General features: G+C 41.4%; 1 protein-coding gene across 3 annotated transcripts in view; it reads left to right on the plus strand.

The window, feature by feature from the left end:
• The window catches only part of UBE2H (ubiquitin conjugating enzyme E2 H), a 118,034-nt gene that overhangs the window by 48,593 nt on the left and 51,716 nt on the right, over positions 1–17,725 (plus strand). The gene's annotated exons all lie outside the window — the stretch shown is intronic.

The raw sequence follows: 17,725 nt of genomic DNA on the forward strand, positions 1-17,725 counted from the left end.
GAGTCATTTAAGCTTGTATGAGTACAGTTTTTGAACTTCGTGGATAGTGCTTTAAACTAGTGTTTAGATTCTCTGTAGGTGCGAGGCTTCTTTCCTCCCCTGCTCTCACACATTCTGTCCCCTTGGCTGCACTGGGTTGCATATGCATTATTGAGGTTAATGGGAAGCCAAGTGCAGAGCAGGGAGCCACAGTGAGTAGCAGCTCTATAGCAAGGTCAGACTCAATAGCAGTCTGACCTTGGACAGGGTTGCAGCCCAACAATGTATTCATTTTTTATAATGGAAATAATACTTGCATGATAGGATTGTTGAGAGGATTAAATGATGTCACATATGTAAGACACTAACACCTCTTGATAGAGGCTTGGTAAATATTTGGCACCTGTTAATCCTCAGTTTCCCCATAGGGTGAATATGTTTATCCCCACTTTTGTAAATGGTAGCGGGAGGCAAGGCTTAGAGAACATTTCACTTGCCTTCACTTGCCTTAGGCTGGTGCTTCTCAGTCACTGGGGATGCTTGTTAAAATGCAGATTTTGATTCAGTTAGTCTGAAACTGGGGTGCAGTGTATTCATTTCTAACAAGCTCCTCCACCTTAAGTAGATAGGCCCTAGGCTACTTAACCTAGGAAATGGGGGAGATGGGCTTCAAAGCCAGGTTTGCTCTACTCCAAAGCCTTCCCCCGTTCCATGGAGCCTCCCTTATTCTCACTCGTGCAATGGACTTTTTGTTTGAGATGGAGTCTCGCTCTGTTGCCCAGGCTGGAGTGCAATGGCACGATCTCGGCTCACTGAAACCTCTGCCTCCCAGGTCCAAGCGATTCTCCTGCCTCAGCCTCCCAAGTAGCTAGGATTGCAGGTACCTGCCACCATTGCCCAGCTAATTTTTTGTATTTTTAGTAGAGACGGGGTTTTGCCATGTTGGCCAGGCTGGTCTTGAAGTCGTGACCTCAGGTGATCTGCCTGCCTCGGCCTCCCAAAATGCTGAGATTACAGCTGTGAGCCACTGTGTAATGGGTTTTGTTAAGAGGCTTGTATTTAATCACTCCTTAGACTACTAAGATCTGAAGTTACATTTTTTTATTCATTTGCTCAGCCTTTACTTAGAACTCTTTGTATGCTGAGTTCCCTTTTTAAAGATCTACTTTGAAAGAAGTAGGACTAGGTGAAAACGGGTTAATACTACTTAATGTTGTCTGTTGGACAATTACTTGTTGTCTCATCGTGTTAAATATGCCGCATTGTTCTTCTCTGCCCCACACCCCACCCACCACCACCAAACTTGCTCCTGCTACTCCTGCCTGCCTTTTATTTTTGTTAGAACAATGTCATTGGTCGGGTGCGGTGACTCACACCTGTAATGCCAGCTCTCTGGGAGGCTGAGGTGGGTGGATTACTTGAGGTCAAGAGTTTGAGACCAGCCTGGCCAACATGGTGAAACCTCATCTCTACTAAAAATACAAAAAATTAGCCAGACATGGTGACGGGCACCTGTAATCCCAGCTATTCAGGAGGCCGAGGCAGGAGAATCGCTTGAACTAGGGAGGTGGAGGTTGCAGTGAGCTGAGATCGCACATTGCACTCCAGCCTGGGCAACAAGAGCGAAACTCCATCTCAAAAAAAAAAAAAAAAAAAAAAAGAATGTCATCATCTACTAGATTGGAAATATCAGATGATATTGAGTCTTTCTTCTCCCTCATATACAATTAGTCATCCAGTTCTTTTAGTTCTTCAAAATCTAGTTGAAATGTGGCTTCCCCTCCAGCCAGTCTGCTGCCTGTCAGAGCTTACCTGTCTGTGCATTAGCCCCCACCGACATCTCTCCTACCAGCGTCTCCCTGTGGCGCTGTGCAGTCTCGCTGTTGGTCACCTTCCTAATCAGAACAAGCCTGAGTGTGCCACACTCCTCTCCAGAAACCCTGTGGTCTTGATAGAGAGAGGCAAATAGGGTGGCTCAAAGAACAGACTTGAACTAAACTGCCTGGGCTCCTGTCGTCCCTCCACAACTCACCAGCCGCAAATAGTGAGAAAGGTACATTTGCTAGGGAAAACATTTAAATACAAATACTCATCTTGATGTGTTTAAACATGTTGAGACAGTTCTGTCTGAGTTGAGGAACAAATTAAGGATAGATACATTGGTTTCTTATTAATTTCGTGTTTAAGACAGTGCTTATTGCCTTGAGGAAAAATACTGTAAAGAAAAAGAAAACGCCGGCTCATGCGTGTAATCTCAACACTTTGGGAGGCCAAGGTGGGCAGATCGCGAGGTCAGGAGATCGAGACCATCCTGGTTAACATGGTGAAACCCCGTCTCTACTAAAAACACAAAAAATTAGCCGGGCGTGGTGGCGAGCACCTGTAGTCCCAGCTACTCAAGAGACTGAGGCAGGAGAATGGCGTGAGACCAGGAGGCAGAGCTTGCAGTGAGTGGAGATCGTGCCACTGCTCTCCAGCCTGGGTGACAGAGCGAGACTCTGTCTCAAAAAAAAAAAAAAAAAAAAAAGGAAAAGAAAAGAAAAAGAAAACTTAATCATATAATACTATGTGGCTCAGAAGTGAATATTTACATGGTCATTATATAATCTCTAAATAGTGATTTGACCAACAATGGTGATGTGATTGTATTCCATGGAGAGGGAGAAGAAACATGGGGTTGAGTTGAAAATCCTGGTACTCCAATGTGAGAAAGTTTGAAACTATAATTTGATAATATTTGAAACTATAAAATCAAATAGTATATACGAATGTTATATAGATATAGAGAATTATCTTCCATGTGTTCGAATTATCTTCTGTGGGATCTCACATTTAAGTAGTCAAGGGTAAACTATGGCTTTTAGCAAATTGGAGAGTAACATATGTGTTACATTAATGTTGGATGTTGAGGTAATTAAATCCATGTCATTATTTTGTGAGAACACATAATTTTGTGTGCTGTAATAGCACAGTAGTTTGGAATAAGGAGCTATTTGACATATCAGGTCCACCTAAGAAATTAAAAATATAACTTCATATCCTATTTTGGGCATAGATTTATTTTATTATTTTAATTTTTAAAATTTAAATTTAAATTAAAAGTGACTTAAATTTAAAATCACTTTGTCGCCCAGCCTGGAGTGCAGTGATGTGATCTTGGGTCACTGCAGTATCCACTTCCCATTTTCAAGCGATTCTCCTGCCTCAGCCTCCCAAGTAGCTGGGTTTACAGTTGTGTGCCACCACACCTGGCTAGTTTCTATATTTTTAGTAGAGATGGGGTTTTGCCATGTTGGCTAGGCTGGTCTCGTACTCCTCACCTCAAGTGATCTACCTACCTTGGCCTCCCAAAGTGCTGGAATTACAGGCGTGAGCCGTGGCATCCAGCCCTATTGGGGCATAGATTTAGAAGTACAAATACTTTTTAAGTGTTTGAGGTGTAGGTAAAATACTACTCCTTATTATTTGATCAAGTGATGCTGTATCAGAGTAAACTCTGTCCTTATTTTTAGTATTTTTCTGATCAGGTTCTGGAGTTAACCTGTTTCACAGGTTAAGTGAGATTTAATTGATTAGCCTTCTCTTTGAGATAGTTGATGAAAGGTGCTTCATATCTTAGTAAGTTTTTGTTTATGAATCCTGAGCACATGCACGTGTTGTGTTAGAGAGGCAAGAAGGAAGGTCAGTAGAGCGAATCCTTGTGAAAAGCATGCTTTTCCCTGTGGGTCACCTAGCCAGGGCTCTGTTGGATTGGTGAACAGCATGAGAGAAAAAAAGCACTGGGCAGTTTGAGCTGCATTTGGCAATTGAGGTGGTGTTTAAAGGTGAACTTCATTTTACTATAAAAGCTTTAATACCAGTATTGGTGAGAGCATGAGGGAAACAGGTCTGCTCATGTGATGGTAGTTAGAAAGTAACTGGGTGCAACCTTTTTGAAGGATATTTAGGCATTATATATCAAAATTAGGGATACAGCCCTTTGAATAGAAGTTTCACTTCTAGAAATTGCAAACAGATACTTGAAAAAATATACCAACAGACATGTACTGGGATGTTTATTGTAACTAATAGCAAAAAACAACAACAACAAAAAAACAGACAACAGCCTTCCTATTCACTAATGGATATGAAATTATGGATAGGTAAATATGGTATATGGACATTATGCAAGCACTAAAAAAAGGAGTTTAAATCTGTATGTCCTCAAACATATCCTCCATATGACTGTTAGTAGTATGATGCTGAAAATAACTCTGCCACTCTTGTTGTATCACATTGCACACCTAGATACAGTCTACTTTCACCTCCCTTGACTTTCCAGGGTTTTCTTGCTTATTTACTCATATTGATGTGATTTTCTTATGGTAGGGTGTTTCTTTAAAGCAGTTTTTTTCCGTAAAATAATTCATTTCTTTTGCTTTTCACTGTGGACTTTTTAAAAAAGCAGCATTCCGGTTTCTGTTGAAAGTTTTTAATCCCATTTCTTCCATCCTAAATGTTAATAAAGATAATAAATGCAGACAGCTTATAATAGCTATTTGAACATATTATCAAATAAGGCATTTTTCTATTAACTACACTTCTGTATAGTTTTTAAGCAGAATTTCAATCAAGAAGACACTGCTATTTTTCCATATCTCTTTAGATTACTTTTTGATTTTTTAAAACACTGTTTGTACAAGTTTTTATCAAACTTCCAACAGATAATGGATACTGCCTCTCATAAATCTTTCAAAGGGACAGTGGAAGTTGGGCCCAGTTGAATAAAGGCATATTCATTTGTTTTGGAACGCAGAGTTCTCTGCGTGTAGATTGCATTTAGCATTCTGTCTAGTGTATCCATATGTAGTTTTGCTTTTTTCAGAATAAAACCTTGACAGTAATTTTGAACCTGTTACTTTCTTTTTGCATGTATTGCTTTAAAAAGTCCAAACTCTAATGTTCTCTTCCCCTTTTTAAGTTTTATGAAATCAAGGTTAAATTGATATTAGTGCCACTTAATATTTGACACTTGTTACGCCTAATGAACTTGAAGTAGTAAAGGGAGCAGCAGGGGTCAGCCACTCATGTTATGCAAGATAACTAGAGATTGAGCAGGCTATGATTAGAGCTTTAGACTAGGGGGTTCTAACCTGTTTATAAGAGCAAACTCATTGTTTATATGTGCATATGTGTTACCTTTTCCTTTTTCCTATGGATTCATAGGTGTTTATATTTGAATTTTAAGAATTTTCTTGAGATTATATTGTAGAAGTCATTAAGATGGGGAATCAATGTCTAGAGACATTAACTGGTAATTAGCCAGTGTAGGGAAGGAAAGGAAGATGAGGCATGGCCTGGTTTGTAGACTGGGTCTTCGAGTAAGTGCTCCATAACTTTGGGGTGTGCTGAATGTAATGTAAGAGGAAGAGGGTGATGGCATATCTAGCATCTCTTCCTGCTTATTTTTTATGATCCATTACTCACACTTTGATCATCTTTATCTGCTGAATGGGTACCACAGCTCGGTATTTATTAATTATCACCCACCACTCTACAGGGTAACTATTTGTCACTATGAAGAATGCCAAAGAAAATATTTCCTCGTAAAATTTAACTGCTTACTGTGAATGATTCATTTATGCCTGAATAAAATGTCTGTGAGTAGAGATTTTTATGCACTGACTTAGCTAAATACTATCTTCATTGAGTAGCATTGCAGTCTATATGTCAAGTTAGAGTAAAAACTATATTTAAAATGGAAAAAAAAAAGGGCCAGCCAAGGTGACTCACACCTGTAATCCCAGCACTTTGGGAGCCTGAGGTAGAAGGATCACTTGAGACCAGTAGTTTGAGACTAGTCTGGGCAACATAAGGAGACCTCATCTATACAAAAAATTAAAAATGAGCCGGATGCGCTGATGTGTGCCTGTAATCCCAGCTACTGGGGTGGCTGAGGTGGGAGGATCATTTGAACCTGGGAGGGTTGACGCTGCAGTGAGCTGAGTCAAGATCTTGCCACTGGACTCTAGCCTGGGCAACAGAGTGAGACACTGTTTCAGTCAATCAGTAAATAAATAAATACAATGAAAATAAAATGAAAAATGGAAGCAGTGTTCTTAAAGATTTTTTTTTTTTTTTTTTTTGAGACAGAGTCTCACTCTGTCACCCAGCCTGGAGTGCAGTAGTGTGATCTCGGCTCTCTGCAACGTCTGCCTCTTAGATTCGAGCGATTCTCCTGCCCTCAGCTTCCGGAGTAGCCAGGATTACAGGTGCCCCGCCACCACGCCCAGCTTAATTTTTTTTTTTTTTTTTTTTTTTTTTTTGAGACGGAGTCTCGCTGTGGCCTTAGGCTGGCGCAGTGGCCGGATCTCAGCGCTCACTGCAAGCCCGGGCCTCCCGGGTTTACGCCATTCTCCTGCCTCAGCTCTCCCGGTAGCTGGGACTACAGGTGCCCCACCTCGGCCTGTTTTTGTATTTTTAGTAGAGACGGGTTTCACCGTTAGCCAGGGATGGTCTCGACTCCTGACCTCGGATCCGCCTGCCTCGCCTCCCAAAGTGCTGGGATTACAGGCTTGAGCCATCAGCACCGGGCTATTTTTGAGACGGAGTCTCGCTATTGTGTCACCCAGGCTGGAGTGCAGTATGCCGATCTCGCTCACCGTAAGCCCGCCTCCCAGGTTTATTCTTCCTGCCTCAGCCCGAAAAGGACCATGCATACCAGCCACCACTCGCTAGTTTTGTATTTTAGTAGAGACGGGTTTCACCATGTTAGCTTTCAGGGTGGTCTCGATTCCTGACCTTCAGATCCACCGCCTCCCAAAGTGCTGGGATTACAGGCTTGAGCCACCGCGCCTGGCCATTTTTTGTATTTTTTAGTAGAGAGAGGGTTTTGCCACGTTGGAGGCTGGTCTTGAACTCCTAACCTCAGGTGATCCACCTGCCTCGACTCCCAGAGTGCTGGAATTACAGGCGTGAGCCACAACACCCGGCCAAAATTTTTCAAGGAACACTGGAAACTTGAATACCAAAGGCACTACATAGATACTCCATAAAGTCATATTAAATTTAGCTTTTTATTGAGAAGTTGCTTTGTGTTGAGCACTCTGGGTGGTGTAGCAAAGACACGTACAGCCCAAAAGGGGAAGTAGGATTTTTTTGTTGTTGTTTTTGAGACAGAGTCTCGCTTTGTCGCCCAGGCTGGAGTGCAGTGGCGCGATCTCGCCTCACTGCAAGCTCCACCTCCCGGGTTCTCGCCATTCTCCTGCCTCAGCCTCCCAAGTAGCTGGGACCACAGGCGCCCGGCTACTTTTTTTGTATTTTTAGTAGAGATGGGGTTTCACCGTGTTAGCCACCTGCCTCGGCCTCCCAAAGTGCTGGGATTACAGGCATGAGCCACTGTGCCTGGCCTAGTAGGATGTTTTTAAATAGATATTTTGGGGAGGGGGAGTTGGGGGGAATAAATAAATAGATGTTTTCATTAGGATTTTGCAGAGGGCCGCCTGATTATTTGTATGTCTTTGTATCATTTATGGGGAAATTATATGTTGCCTATGACTTGGAAGTTTTCAAGGTGAGTTGCTCTTGTCATTTTTAAGGTTGTGATTTGTTTTCCTTGTCTTGCCAGCCTCCTGTGATTAGGTAGGTTCTGCCTTTGGAATGACAAGGTTCTTCCTGTATGTTTTTCTCATGAGCACAATGGTTTTGTTTCCCCTCCACCCTTGGAATTTGCAGGTCTAGGTCTTCCACCTGTGCTTCCCTTCATGTCATAGCCCCCATGTGACAGGTGCTAGAGACTGTGTGATAGCCATAACTAAATGCCACTTGGGACTTCTGCACAGCATGTCAGACGCACAGCTCATTGTTTGCCTCCAGGCCCACAGTTAACCAGGAAAGATTTTTGTTGTCTAATTATTTTATAATTTCCTGAGAGCAGAAAAAGTGGATTTTGATTAAGTACCAGATGTCTTTTAAGGTCCTACCTTCTAAAAGTTTTCCAAAAAGTCTTCAAAACAATTTTTCTAGATTTGGAATTTCATTGTGGACCTGTTAACGTCTCTGAAGTGTCTCATGTCTTGAGAACCTTGTAGGACTTTATTCTCTGCAGTTCAATCCAAGTTTGCAGATTTTAAACTGAATGCTTGACTAGCTGATAGTTATTTGACAGTGAGTGTCAATCTTTCCATAGAAGTAGGATGTGCTTTGAGAAACGAAGTTAAAAAAATGATGGGGATGGGCCAGGCGCGGTGGCTCAGGCCTGTAATCCCAGCACTTCGGGAGGCTGAGGCCAGTGGATCACCTGAGCTCAGGAGTTCGAGACCAGCCTATCCAACATGGTGAAACCCCATCTCTACTAAAAATACAAAAAATTAGCTGGGCATGGTGGTGCGTGCCTGTAATCCCAGCTACTCGGGAGGCTGAGGTAAGAGAATCACTTGAACCCGGGAGGCGGAGGTTGTGTAATTGCAGTATTTTGGGAGGTCAAGGCGGGTGGATCACCTGAGGTCAGGAGTTCAAGACCAGCCTGGCCAACATGATGAAATACAAAAATCTAAAAATACAAAAATTAGCCGTGCGTGGTGGCAGGCACCTGTAATCCCCGCTACTTGGGAGGCTGAGGCAGGAGAATCGCTTGAACCTGGGAGACGGAGGTTGCAGTGAGCCGAGACCACACCATTGCACTCTAGCCTAGGCGACAAGAGCGAAACTCCGTCTTTAAAAAATATATATATGTGTATGTATATAAAAAATCACTTCATCTGTCTGAGAGGCTAAAATTGTATTAAGGTCTCAGACTGACAACTTCATTCATGTGTTCATCTTATTTTTAACTTTATTTAAATTTATTTATTTTTAAGCGACAGAGTCTATCTTTGTCACCCAGGCTGGAGTTCAGTAATGTCATCATAGCCCGCTACAGCCTCAAACTCTTGGGCTCCAGCAGTCCTCCTGCCTCAGCCTCCAGAGTAGCTGGGACTACAGGCTTGTACCACCCTGCCCAGCTAATTTTTTGGTATTTTTTGTAGAGATGGGGGTCTCACTATGTTGCCCATGCTGGTCTCTAACTTGACTCCTGGGCTCATGTGGTCCTCCCCTGTCAGCCTCCCGACTAGCTAGGGCTATAAGCACGTACCACCGTGCCTGGCTAATGTTTAAAAATTTTATTTTTGTAGAGACTGGGTTTTGTTATGTTGCCCAGGCTGGTCTCAGACTCCTGGCCTCAAGCGATCTTTCTTCCCTTGCTTCCCAAAGTGCTGGGATTATAGGTGTGAGCCACTACACCTGGTCTCATGTTCATTTATAGTCTACTATTTGCTGGGTACTCTTCTGTGAACAAAATAAGCAATTCCTGCTCTTATGGAGCTTGCACTGCAGTAGGAGATATAAGTAAAATATATAGTATATTGCATGGTGGGAATGTTAGGAGTATGTGGTTGTAAATAGGATATCCCAGAAGGCCTCACTGAGAGGGAGACATTGGAGCACATATGCTTTGTTTACACTTAGACATTTAGAGCTTGATTTAGAAATTAGAAGATTGATTTGGAGATCCAAGTTTTTGATTTCTCATGAAAATTAGACACTGTAGCAACATTAGAGCTTTCTACTGGCTCTGCCAGGTCTATTCAGCTGTGAAGGCCTGTGAGGGCTCTGTTTAATGTCCCATAATTCCTGTGGCTGTTACCTTAGTTGAGGCTTTGAATATTTCTTTTCTACTCTTTTGCTTTAACTTTGTTTATTCCCACCTTCAGCCACTCCTACACACCACAGTTGGGTTATCTTTGTAAAGCATAGGTAGATGCACTGTGCATGGAATACTATTACCCTGTTTGCCAGATAAAATCCACACTTCAGAGCCCTCCGTAATCTGGTCTTGGCCTACTTTCTAGTATTCCCTGGGGTCCGGTCATCAAAATAAAAATGTATTGTTCTCATTTTCCTGAATCAGTGCTGTACTAAATCTTTGCATTAAATTCCTTCTCCCACCTCGACGTGTCCAAATCACACTCTGTTTAGGACATTTTGTAAATCCTTGCCTTCCAAAGCAGACCATCCCTATCCCTCCCTCCGGGCTAGAAGAAATCTCTCCTACTCTAAGCTATAGTAGTACTTTATGCAAACTCTTTCTGTACTTGTTAATGAACAGATCTCATGTTCGCTTGCTAGACTTCAAACTTCCGGAAGGCAGTCTCTGTGTAAGAGTAGTTTTTGTGGCTGGGCATGGTGGCTCAAGTCTATAATCCTAGCACTTTGGGAGGCTGATGTGAGCGGATCACTTGAGGTCAGGAGTTCAAGACCAGCCTGGCCAATTTGGTGAAACTCCATCTCTACTAAAAATACAAAAATTAGCCAAGCATGGTGGTGCAATCCTGGAATCCCAGCTACTCGGGAGGCTGAGGCAGGAGAATGGCTTGAACCTGGGAGGCAGAGGTTGCAATTAGCCAAGATCTGGCCACTGCACTCGAGCCTGGGCGACAGAGCCAGACTCCGTCTTAAAAAAAAAAAAAAGACAGGATCTTGCTATGTTGCCCCGGCTGGTCTCTAACTCCTGGGCTCAAACAATCCTCCCACAAACAATCCCTCCTAAAGTGCGAGGATGGCAGGCGTGAGCCACTGCAATGGTCCCTAATTCTTTATACATATGGATTTCATCATGGATAGAAGCCACTTCCCATTGTCTTTTCTCTATGCTACTTTTTTTTTCTCTTTACTTAGCAAACCTTTCCCAAGATATGCTCATTTTCTGAATAGCTTTTATTTCTGCCATTCAATTTCTCTTTTAAATAAAAGGCTTCCCCCTCTTCATTTGAAGAACATTAAAAACCCTTAAAATTTTTTCAACTTCTTATTTCAATCAGGAGCCTTTCTATTGGACATGACCATTTTTCCTTGTAGTTTAAGAGCATATCTTTGGTTAGGATGTTGCCCAGAGGCTGGTTGTCATGGATATACAGACACATGCTTGTCTTTCTTCCATGTGATTGAATTTTTCATAGACATCCTTACGAAGCCACTTGAACTTACTTCCTTCAGAATGTTAGCTGTTGATTTACTGTCTTGGCAGAGTATGCTTCTTTTTCAATGTAAAGTCTTTGTTTTTTTTGGTTTTTGGTTTTGTTTGTTTTTTGAGACGGAGTTTCACTCTTGTTGCCCAGGCTGGAATGCAATGGCGTGGTCTCGACTCACCGTAACCTCCGCCTCCCGAGTAGCTGGGATTACAGGCATGTGTCACAATGCCTGGCTAATTTTGTATTTTTAGTAGAGACGGGGTTTCTTCGTGCTAGTCAGGCTGGTCTCAAACTCCCGACCTCAGGTGATCCACCTGCTTCGGCCTCCCAGAGTGCTGGGATTACAGGTGTGAGCCACCATGCCCAGCCAGTCTTTGCTTTCTTAAATACTGGATCACTTGCTATTTTTTGTCTTCTTCAAACTGTTATATTTCAGGAAAACTTAGATTGTTTCATAAATGTTCAAGAGAGGCCGGGCACAGGCCTCATTAATAGTATCACCTTTGACTGGGCGTGGTGGCTCACGCCTGTAATCCCAACACTTTGGGAGGCCGAGGCAGGTGGATCACGAGGTCAGGAGTTCAAGACCAGCCTGACAGGGTTTCACCATGTTGGTCTCTACTAAAAATACAAAAATTAGCCGGGCGTGGTGGTGCACATCTGTAATCCCAGCTACTCGGGAGACTGAAGCAGGAGAATCGCTTGAACCTACAAGGCAGAGATTATGGTGAGCTGAGATTGCGCCACTACACTCCAGCCTGGGTGACAGATCAAGACTCCGTCTCAAAAAAAAAAAAAAAAAAAATTCAAGAGAGCTCTAGTAGGTAAATTCTAATTCTAGTTCTTGTTCTTAGCTCTAGTAGCTAAGCTTTATGTCTCCACAAGGCTAAACTTTTGATGATAACTATGTTATTAGGTTTTTAAAGAACTTTTACTGTATTATGGAAAACTTAAAAATAGCGAGAACAGTGTAACAGATTACCATGTGCCACTGGGACTCGATCATTAACGTGGGATTCAATCGTTAACATTGCCGGCCCACTACTGTTTTTCTATACCTCTCCTACTCACACTAGCAAATCCTAGATACATTTTTCTTAGTAAATATTTCCATTTATGTCTCTAAAAGAGAAGGATTCCTTATAAACATATCCCCCCAAAGCACTATTTTTGTGATACTTACATATTAATGGATTAACAGACATATCTTTTTTTTTTTTTTTTTTTTTTTTACCAAAAAAAAGAAAAAAAACCAAACCAGGTAGTGAAAGTTGCCAAGTTTCTTCAGCTTTCCTAGTGTGATTCTTCTCCAGGAGAGTGGAAAACAGGTGGGTCTGAACACAGAAATCCACATGGCTTGCTTCTGCCCTCTGCACAGAAGCACGTTCTTTATACCAGGGCCTCGTTCCCTTCCACACAGCTCAGGGAGGGCACCCTTTTATTTTATGAACACGTTATCAGTAAGTTTAGGTCTCTGAATGGTCCCTGAATCCTTGGGCCTTGACCTGCTATTGTCAATCCTAAGGCCCAGACTTCGCCTTTGGCTTCCTTTCTGGAAAATTTCAGAACTGTATAAAAATCACTTGTAAAACTCTGATAGACATATTTTGCCAAGAATGTCATTTATCTCTTGACAGTTTGGCATTTGCCTTTAAATATTAGATTGTGTAATCATAATGGCATTCAGGGAAAATAATGTGAGTGGTGGCACTTCAAAAAGTGAAATGGACTTGGGTTCTTGGGAATGTTAATCATTATTCTACACAAAATGGTGATACCCCTTAGTAGTTAAATGCTAAGTGGATATAAAGCAGTATTTGTGAATAAGATCAAAAAAGGTGAGTATAAAATGTGATTTATGGGTTTATTTAATGAGTTTTTACCAGAACAGTGTATGAAGGATATTTTATATTTTAAAGCTGTGAAACAAGAAAGTAATGAGGAATCTTCTAGTGAGTCCCACCAGTCTCCCAGCCTGACCAGCACGTCCAGAAATAGATCATTATTTTTGTCATTTTATCCTGCCTTCTTACTGCCTTCTTTGCCCTTGACTTTGCAGCAGAGAGGAGAAAGAAACTCGTGGTCTCTCCCATAAATACACATGGTAACAGCAGAGAAGTAATTATTATATTTTTTGTGGCAAGTCATTCATTCAGTGGTGATGGAATGGCTTATTTTTAATGCAGTGTTTTTCTTTAGACTAAACCTAAATTCTTTTTTCTATCTCATTTAGTGTCTGTACCATTCCAAGGCAGCATAAAGTTAGCATAGCTTCTCATTTTACCAGTTTGGTAAAAGTTTTAAAGGTTTAGTTCAGTTTGCTTTTGGGTTTTCATATGAGGTAGACTATGAGAACTCTTTATGATGTGATATATAAAAACAATCCCATTGTATCTGGCATGTGGGCTGTACTGGGAATCATGGGAAAGAGAAGGCTTGGAGAATCTTCTTTATAAAATAGATATAAGTTTGCACTAAATTCCAAACAAACCGCAAAATGGAAGGAACCTCGTTTTATCACATCCAGGTAAAGGATAGAAAAGGTGTCTTCAGTTTTCCCAGAAGTGACATGCACGAGGACAACTCGTAATTTTAAATGATTAAAAGTAATTGCTATAGATCAGTGTCATTCATAGCAAATTAGTTCTTATCGATGGAGAATGCTGCATCTGTGGATTTTTATGTTATAAAATTAGTTTAAGACTTCTTTTGTTAAAGTCGTTTAATCTTCTGCACTACTCCGTTCTTTCATTATCCTTGTCAGTTTTAAGGTCTGGAATATCTTTGTACAACTAAATTCAGTTGACTTCGCTTTTTTTTTTTTTTTTTTTTTTTTTTTTTTTTTAAAGAGAAGTTCTCACTCTGTCTCTCAGGCTGGAGTGGAGTGGTACAATCATAATTTATTGCAACCTCAAACTCCTAGGCTCAAACAATCCTCCTGCCTTAGGCCTTCCAAAGTGCTGGGATTATAGGTATGAGCCAGTGCAGCCAGCCACCTATTGTGTAAATGGCTTATAAGTCATTTCACCTGGCTAGGCATGGTGGCTCACGCCTATAATCCCAACACTCTGGGAAGCCAAGGTGGGAGGATCACTTGAGCCCAGGAGTTCAAGACCAGCGTGGGCAAAGAGAGAGACCCTGTCTCTACAAAAACTAAAAAAAATTAGCTTGGTGTGATGGTGCCCACTGTAGTCCCAGCTAGGGGGAAGTAGAGGTGGGAGGATCACTGGGAGGTAGAGACTGCAGTGAGCCATGATCATGTTACTGCACTCCAGCCTGAATGAGAGTGAGACTCTTATCTCAAAAAAAAAAAAAAAAGTAACAGTAATTCATTGAACCAGTTTCTTATTGATAAATGTTTAGACTGTTTCCATTTTTAAACTTCAAATATTCCAGTAAACATATATGCAGATTTATCAGAAACATGTATTTATGTAAACTTTTTTTTTTTTTTTTTTTTTGAGATGGAGTTTCACTCTTTGTTGCCCAGGCTGGAGTACAGTGGTGCGATCTCGGCTCACTGCAGCCTCCACCTCCTGGGTTCAAGTGATTCTCCTGTCTCAGGCACCCGCTACCATACCTGGCTAATTTTTGTATTTTTAGTAGAGATGGGGTTTCACCATGTTGGCCAGGCTGGTCTTCAACTCCTGACCTCAGGTGATCCACCCGCCTCGGCCTCCCAAAGTGCTAGGATTACAAGCGTGAGCCACCACGCCCGACCTTCTGTAAACTTTTTATTAAAGAATAACATATATACAAAAAGTACAGAAATTTTTATTCTTTTCTTTCTTTATTTTTTTGAGACAGAGTCACACTCTGTCACCCAGGCTGGACTGCAGTGGTGCAATTTCGGCTCACTGCAACCTCTGCCTCCTGGGTTCTAGCGATTCTCCTGCTTCAGCCTCCTGAGTTGCTGGGATTATAGGTGCACACCACCACACCTGGCTAATTTTTGTAGAGAAATTCTTTCTGTAATTCATTGATGAAATCTGTAAAACCCATACATTTATGTGTATCATTCTTTTTTCTTTTTTTTTTTTTTTTTTAAGTTACATTTTGTTTGAGATGGAGTCTCACTCTGTTGCCCAGGCTGGAGTACAGTGGTGCAATCTCAGCTCATTGCAACTTCTGCCTTCCGGATTCAAGTGATTCTCCTGTTTCAGCCTCCTGAATAGCTGGGACTACGGGCACCCGTCACCACGCCCAGCTAATTTTTATATTTTTAGTAGAGACAGAGTTTCACCAATGTTGGCCAGGCTGGGCTCAAACTCCTGCTCTCAAGTGATCCACCTGCCTTGGCCCCGCAAACTGCTGGGAGTACAGGTGTGAGCCACTGTGCCCAGTCTATTTTTCTTTTTTAATGCTTTGTAATTTTCTTTTGGGTGACTATACTACAGCTTATTCTTTTTGCCATTGATGAACATTTGGATTGTCTCCCATTTTTGGATGTTACAAATAGTCCTGTGAACATTCTTAAACATGGGTTTCGGTGAATATAACTATCCATATGTATTGGGCGTATCTCCGGGAGTAGCACTGACACGCATAGGGTATGCATATGTGCAGGTTTAGGTACTGCCAACAGTTTTTCAAAGTGGGTGAAACCATGTCACACTCCCACCAGCAGTGTCTGACTATTTTTAAAAAATAACTTCATATAAGTGAAATTTGAATAGAAGAGTAAATTCATTTTAAGTTTTGGAATATAGTGCTGGATTTGTCCTCAGAAGTACTAATTCATAGTCCACTGAACACTGGATTTTATCCAGCTCTTCTGTTGTTTTCATTGTTTATAATGAAAAAGTATCTTTTTAAACTTCTTTAATGAGTTGGACTTTTTTATACTTCAGTTTTACCCGTTTCAGTTTTCTTGACTTGGATGTTCTGGCCTTTTCTTTCTTGGGGTATTTGTATTTTTTTCTTACTGCTTTGTAGTAACTTATTTTAAAAATCCACGTTTTTGTCTTCCTAGTTTGTCTTTTGTGTTTTACAGTATAGAAGTGTTTTCCATGTCTGTTTTCTTTTTTTTTTTTTTTTTTTTTTTGAGACGGAGTCTCGCTCTGTCGCCCGGGCTGGAGTGCAGTGGCCGGATCTCAGCTCACTGCAAGCTCCGCCTCCCGGGTTCACGCCATTCTCCTGCCTCAGCCTCCCGAGTAGCTGGGACTACAGGCGCCCGCCACCTCGCCCGGCTAGTTTTTTTTTGTATTTTTTAGTAGAGACGGGGTTTCACCATGTTAGCCAGGATGGTCTCGATCTCTTGACCTCGTGATCCGCCCGTCTCGGCCTCCCAAAGTGCTGGGATTACAGGCTTGAGCCACCGCGCCCGGCTCCATGTCTGTTTTCTTTAAGGGCTGTATTATTGAGATTTAATTTTATTTTAACTGGATTTGCTTTTTTTTTTTTTTTTTTTTTTAACCTGACACAAGGGTGCTTTTTTAAAAAACTTTAAAAATTTTAAACATGTTATACTTTTACTTATTACATTAACTTTAACTTTGGAGTATTTTGCAGGATGTCAGAGGGTGACTGGTCAGAGTAGGCATGCATGTGTCATTTGACCAAGCAAGAAATAAAGCCAATTTTCCTATGTGGACAGTATTGAATCCTTTCAGTGTGCATGTTTCAAAGGTAGTTAGTTATCATTTAGAAAAGAATTAGATCAAATTAGCCTAGACTGAACTATATTTAAATACCTCTTGTGGATACTATTCAGGGCTCTTGAGCAAGGACTTTACCAGAATTACACCTGGTGTCTTGCAGTCAGTTCTGTGTCCCGTTGGACACAGTCTTGGAGTGCCAAATATTTAATTTCAGATCTTTAAAAATATTTATTCTCTATGAGATTATTAAAACTTTTTAAATGTTTCTATTTTGTGTAACAGTATATAATTTGCACTGCTAATGGAGAAATATGAGACCAGTCTATCATGTTTTCCTTTTTAATGTTACAGTGGGATTTGAGAACTTCCCAAAGCCTCTGTCACCTAAAATTCCTACTGAGAGAATCATTTTTGGATTTTACCACAAAGCAGATATATAGAACAGATTTTAAACCAGTAGTCCTCTCTTCTAATATGGATTAATTTGGTTTCTAGAATTGAATCTTAGCACCTTAAAGGGGCAAGGATCTCAGGGGTAGGTAAGTTTTAGAGGAAGGGAGCACAGCCATGTTACCCCTCTGTGATTAGAGTCCTGGAGCATACCAAACCTTGAGGCGAGTCTGAAGAAGGTGGAGTTTGGGGGGCGGTGAAAACAAATGCTCTGAATGAGATCTGAAAAACATTTTTTTTGTTTTGTTGGTCTTTTGCATTTGGCAGTACTGCTTGTGGCAAGGTTGTATCATTAACTGTGTTGATTATTCCATAAGCCAAGGAGACAATTGTAGGACCTCTCTTTAGTAAATCCCTCATTTTAGGAGCATAGCATTTCCAGTGTAGGGGAATTTGTATTTTGGTGAACATTTGAATTTGACTAAAGGGAATACTGGGTTTATATGACAGGCTCATTAGGGATAGATTGAGGAGGAGAGGGTAGAAAGGGAGAGAAGAGCTAAAATTAAGCACGTGTTTTTCTTGTATATTTTTTATTTTTTTTTTTTGAGACTGAGTCTCACCCTATCACCCAGGCTGGAGTGCAGTGGTGCGATCTTGGCTCACTGCAACCTCTGCCTCCCAAGTTCAAGCAGTCCTCTTGCCGTAGCATCCCGAGTAGCTGGGACTACAGGCATGCACCACCACCCCTGGGTAATTTTTGTATTT

The sequence above is a fragment of the Papio anubis genome, chromosome 4 (assembly GCF_008728515.1).
Source record: "Papio anubis isolate 15944 chromosome 4, Panubis1.0, whole genome shotgun sequence".
Lineage (NCBI taxonomy): Eukaryota > Metazoa > Chordata > Mammalia > Primates > Cercopithecidae > Papio > Papio anubis.